Source organism: Hakea prostrata, chromosome 8 (assembly GCF_041222555.1).
Source record: "Hakea prostrata isolate BN-2017 chromosome 8, UWA_Hpros_2, whole genome shotgun sequence".
Lineage (NCBI taxonomy): Eukaryota > Viridiplantae > Streptophyta > Magnoliopsida > Proteales > Proteaceae > Hakea > Hakea prostrata.
In genome coordinates, this window is record NC_142607.1 from 50,113,942 (window position 1) to 50,120,179 (window position 6,238).

The 6,238-nt window shown below is 38.0% G+C and overlaps 1 long non-coding RNA gene across 1 annotated transcript; it reads right to left on the minus strand.

The window, feature by feature from the left end:
- Window positions 1-352: 352 nt before the first annotated feature.
- LOC149008423 (uncharacterized) lies at window positions 353-1,642 on the minus strand. Its single transcript, XR_016175230.1, has 3 exons — window positions 1,233-1,642; window positions 763-857; window positions 353-628 (listed from the first exon to the last, which is right to left on the minus strand). It is a non-coding gene; the product is annotated as an uncharacterized LOC149008423 (long non-coding RNA).
- Window positions 1,643-6,238: the final 4,596 nt, after the last annotated feature.

Genomic DNA, 6,238 nt, shown 5'->3' on the forward strand with positions numbered 1-6,238 from the left:
ATTTTTGTCTCTAAAGGACTATACCAAAGAAAACAATTAAGTTTGAAACTGTATGATTTGTTTGGAAAGTTATAGCTCTTGTGAGGAAGCACTATTAATGGTTGCATCTATTGACGGTAAGAGTACTTGGGTCCAATGAAAATAAACACCACTTCCCAAAATATACATACTATTTCAAACATCTTAGATTCATATTTATAATCATTTCCTTGAAAGGGTATGTATGTATACTTTTGGAAGGAGTGTCTATATATATAGTTAAGAAAAAATATTTTCGTTTAGGAAAAAAACATATTATAACTAAAATTGAAGTTTTATTTTTATATAGTAGTATAGTATAGAACCTATTATAACTCACAATAATGGGGTCTACAAGCCCACAGGCCACAGGGTAGAAAGATGAAATTTCACGTCACAAAAGCATAAATACATAAAACCATTCAACTAGATCATAACAAGCGGAAGGCTATGTCTACCAAAAAAAAAAAAAAAAAACAAGCGGAAGGCTATGGTTTGTTTGACTGGTCGGCAGGCCCCTCCGTCCATGTGCCTATTATTTGCCACAAGATTTGTTCAAACACCAATACCAGCAGCTTCTTGTTCTCTCCTCGCTTTCTTCTCACTTGCCCTGTTAATAAAAAAGCACACATTGCAAACTCGGAGCTGGTATTGTTGAAGAAGAAAAGAAATAGATTAGTAAATCTTACTATCAAGTTTTTGAGGCAATTAATTCAATAAATTGTTTGTTTCGAGATTACCCACCGAAGGAATATTTATAAGATACCTCCAGTTCCCATTGATGAGGGTACGCCTACACGTACGGCAGGTCTCTACATTTGTTGCCCTCCCTGCGCTCCCTGTTGAAGAAGGTACCAGGTACCGGTGAATGAAAATTGGGGTTTTTTTTTTTTTTTAATGATATCAAGAATTGAGAGATTTGATGGACCCTTGCTATCTGAAATAAGGTTTTGTTGAATACAAAGACGATAAAGTTCCAGAAAAGAAATCCAATTTTGAAAACAATCAGTCATCCAGTCTTCACCATTTACGAAGCCGGCAAGAGTAGTGAAGAACCATTTGCGGTAAGAAAAAGAAGGAAAAAAAATCTTTTTTTTTCGTGAAAAAGCCAAACACCAAGCTTGAAGCAGAGAAGAAAGTAAAGGTAGTAGGCATGTGGTTTCAGAACCGCAGAGCTTGGTGGAAGACCAAGCAACTGGGGGAGAGAGAGATACCTGCTGTCCATTGTGATGCTCTTCGCCTCCATTTTGATGATCCATATCTGTTGTGATTTGGGTCTGGGAGTGACTTGGTGCTTGGTGGTACCGTCTATATATAGATCGCTCTCTATTTCTCACTGAGAGAGAGAGATAAAAACCCAAACTCACAGAACCAAGCTTGGTATCGTCTACTCTCAGAATCAGAGAGAGAGATAAAAACCCAAACTCATAAAAGGCAAAACCAAGCACCGATCGTCTACTCTAAAGATCGTTCTCTCTCTCTAAGAATCTCTTTCTTTCTCACTCAGAGAGAGCAGAAATAAAAATCCAAACTAGATAAAAACCCAAACTATAAATCGCTCTCTCTCTCTCTCTATCTCTGGTCGGATCTCTCTCTTTGTCACAGAGACAGACAGACAGAGATATTTATATAAAAACCCAAACCCAAATTACAAAAGGCGAGCCAAACCAAAGCTATTGTAAAGAAAAGCAAAACCCAAACCCAAATCACAAAAGTAGCTCCGGTCTTGCTACAGCACGAACTGAAAAGTCTAGAATAAAAAGTGTAAATTGTTTAATTGCTTAGAATAAAAAAGTGAGAGACAAGTACTCTTGAAATCAATAAAACTTGTCTGGTGAAGTGGCAATTCAACTTTCCTATCCTAAGACTTTTGAAAATTCCACAAATTTGGTAAAATTTTGTGAAAAAATTAAGAAAAATAAAAGTGTAAGATCTACCACTATCACTTTTTCACAAAATACTTTTCTTTCCTTCTTTCACACCTTATTATATATGGGAACCATATGTTTTTTTTTCCACATTTTTTTCCACCCATCTTTGCAAACAAACGCAGCAGCCTCAGGAATTCTGCCGGGTTTCCTCTCAGCAGCTAAAAATACAAAAACCAGAATTTATAGAAACAACCAATCAGACTGTAGGTTAAATGTATAATCAACTTCTCAAGTTCTCATTAGGTCATTCATCCAAATAAGGAAAAAAAGACTTTCTCATCAGTGGCTTGAAATACATGAATGAACTTCTGGCAAGCAAAACAAAGTGTTTTTGGCATCAATCCAAAGAAAATAGTCAAAGTCAGGCACCAAAAGATGTAACTTCAAATAGGGATAAAGAACTACTTGTGCATGCATGAGGTGCAATGCCCCTGGGCCCACACTTAAGCATGCAAAATGACCATCATGTCTCCATGGAAAGGAGGAAACCCAGCGGGAGTGGCAGTCAATTCGAATACTTTTGTGTTTAAACACAACAGTAATGCACTCACGTTTTATTCTTTTGGAAAATTACATGATTAACTATATTTAGTTTTTTCTTGACAAAATTAATCACCTAATATTTTACCCAACAAAATTGAGTAAAATTAAGTTTTATTTTATTTATTTTATTTTTTTTCATTTTTACCCCAAATAATCTTGCCGTCAGATGATTCACTTCCTGCAATCCAAGCGAAAAAACACCACCCTTGCTCTTGTTTTTCTTCAATACTACCGACTGAATCTTTCGATATTCTAAAGTGTTTTTATATTTTTTCTTTTCAATTTCTCAGCATAGTTATCCAAGCGGAATCAGGATTCAACAGCAGAAACAGAGGAAGAATCCTTGAAATTCAACCCCAGAAATAGAGGCTAAAGTACATTTCTGGAAAATTGCTGAAATCTTCTATATAAATTGAGCCATTGGAGCAATTTGCTTCAATCGAATTAAAGGAAAAAAACATCAAATTTCTGGGTCTCTTAGTATCACAAAGAACGCCTCTATTGTTGACTGTTCTTCTCAAAATTCAAGATGAAAAACCACCAGATACCATGCCATTTCAAATTTTGTACAGCTTGATCTGTTTATCTTCCACTAGCTCCCATGTTCCATCAAAATTTGTCCAGTTCGATTCTGTACAGCTAATCCTACCATCCCATCTCCCCTTTTATCTCTCAACTTTAGAAGACGACGGGTGGAAATAATGTCGATTACAGCTCCATTAAGAAATATCACCGATCTCCATCGGCGGTGGTGCCAGCGGATAACATCGGACCTGATAGTTGCCTGCGTTATTTCAAGGGTAAAATCGCCAAAAACGAGGGTAGAGTCACGGACCTCACAGTTTTGGTTAGTTTTGAAAATTCAAACATGATTTTGTTCACTTTTGTAAAATGAAAGATTATGTAGCCAGTTTTGTAAACGAAAACCTAAATGTAATCAATCTTGTAATTTTTCCTATTCTTTTTAACTTCCAAGTATTAAAGGAGCAGGAAAAACCATAGAACTTAATTTCGCCGAATTCGGTGATCTCGCCCCTGGCTATGTGCTATCCCGATTGTTGAAGGAGAAGAAGAAGAAAGAAAGAGAGAAAGAGAAAGAAACAAAGATCTATAAGCTATATTTGCCTCTTCCCTTGTATCATTGAAGTCTTTTCTCATATACTTGGCATGGTTGGTGGTTCTGGTGCAAACTAGTTCGTATGAGGGATCTGGAACGTGACCCTGTGAATATCCAACCTCCGTCTTCACCACCCCCTTCAACAAGTTGAAATGCAAGCTCCACTCCCTAGAAGCACCCGGCGCCGAACTGCGCGAACTCAAGACCTGGCCGCTCTAGTTGATCTGTATCGAAATCAAGCGCTGAAGTTGAAGGAGAAGAAGAAGAAGAAGAAAGAAAGAGAGAAAGAGAAAGAAACTGAAGACAAGTATTACCTCTTACCTGGCTTGCTGCTACGGCGTTGACGAAAGATTTCGCCGAGATTTCGTTCCTTGCAAAAAACTTTTACTAAAAAAAAAAAAAAAAAAAACTCTACGGGGAGAAGTTGGCAAGACAGAAAAGGAAAATAGCAGAGAACATTTTCAGTCTCTACGGTCTTATTTCATGAGCTTCCCAAAAATATGTCAGGGCTTGGTTATAATGATGGAGAACAAGGAATTTTGGTTAGTCAACGACTGCATTGAAGCTCTCAGTTAGGTGAGAAATTACTACTGCATAGGGGAAGGGTAGTGAATGGCCAGCAGTAGGGTGTTGGGATCACCTCCCCTCAAGCGTAGGGTATAACACTGCCCTCCACCTCCACCACCACACATTCAGCTTGGAGCCCTCCTCTGAAACCTGACAAGGTCCCTCCCAAATTGTATGGGTTTTTTTCCTAGGATGTGTGTGGGGTGGGTTGTTAGCGTATCTGGTAGTGTTATACACTGGATTTTATCTGCTCTTGTCCTGACAGGCTCCAGTTTCATCCAATGCATCGTCGGATGATGAATACGTGTAATATTCTAATTCTATGATGGATATTCTTCCACTCTTAACCATTTCATTTTTCTAACATTTTCTCTCTCCTTTGTATCTCCGTCTTCGGCTCCGGCACCACCGCCACTTACTTTGCTGCGCTGATTGAAAATCCAACATTGAAGAATGAAAACAGAGAGCTTGAGAATGATCATGATTACACGTGACCCTACAGACGAAGTTGCTAACTTGATCATTGTAAGTTATTAAATCATAAATGAGGTAGTATCATTTTATAGCTTCAATTAATATATCTTGTAACTGATTTTTGTGTTTCAAATGTAGGCTAATATGGAAAAACAACTCAATGAACTGCCTGAAGAAATGCGAGGGGACCCTGCCGTGCAAGATGAAGTTTTTAGAGATTGTGTAGGTGAAGATGTCCATGGTCGAGTATGGATGTGCGGAGTTGGAATAACTCCAACACAAGTACATGGGACAGCAAGAGAGCTCAAGAAGTCATACGTTAAAGAGAATACACAATTGCAGGCTAAGATACATACATTAGAGGCAACAACATCGGCACAGGCTGAAGAGATAGCTAGTCAGGCTGAAGAGATAACTACTCAGGCTGGAAAGATATCGATATCTTCGCTTGAGGCTGGCTACTCTTCGCTCAGGGCTGACATAGAGTTCCTAAAGCAAAAAGAACAACGTACTTGAGGTGAGTATGGTTCCACACTAGTATAAAAAAGATATTAAGTTTTGAATTCTCTTTCATTTGCTACTGTGAAATTGCCACATTGAGCTATTGATTCAGCTCTGTTCAACTTCTTTGTTGTTCCCTCATAATATGAATGAAATGTGAATGCAAATCAGTAATTTCTTCTTTCTATCCTGTACAGTCAAGGAGCTATAGTAAACCTGCTTGATTTTCCACAAACCATATTGAGTCAAACTGTCAAATGATGTTACTGAATGAAGTAACCAGCAAGTTCAAGAACTTCCATGACCATATCTTCTGGCTTGACTTGGTTTAGACAATTGTGAACAAATTGCAAACCTGCTACCAATTAATTTGCTTCTTTAGGTCCCACTCAAGTGGAAACAAACAATTAGACAACAAAACAGTAGGCTTCGTCCAGCTCCATCTTAAATTTCTAAATGAAATTCTTTAAAATTTTTTTTTCCAGAATTTAGCCGTAATTTCCTATGAGTTCACGGTTAACTGCTTTTGATCCAAAGAGATGGTTCTTATTTGATGACACAGTTTCACTTTATTACGTGCGTTTGATATTAAAAGCTTTATCAATGTATCTGTTAGGTAGCACCAATGATCTCAACTGCAAACATTCAAAGAAGCTCCATAGAATCAACAAGGTTCAGGGGTGGCATTTCTTTAAGGGATTTGAAAGGCTTTGTGAAAGCTAGGGGGATTAATACCTTGATTTGCTCATCCAAAAGTCCATTCAAGCTTAGAAAGTGAGACACATGAGATCCAAATCCTCCAATGGAACCCTCCTACACTGTTACCAGGATCTCATGCTCAGTAACCAGATTTCTTATAAGCTGTGCATCAAGAGGTTTGCAGAACTTAGCATCAGCAACTGTAGCGATTATGCCATGAGAGTAAAGTATATCTACAGCTTCAATGCATTCCTGAACTATGGATCCAAACGATATATCCCAGAATAGCCCGAAGATGATCTGCTGCTAGTTTTGCTTTCCGGATGAATAGATGATCTGAAGAGAAACATGTTGCAGAGGCTACTATTTGGCAGTAGTGACTGGGTGA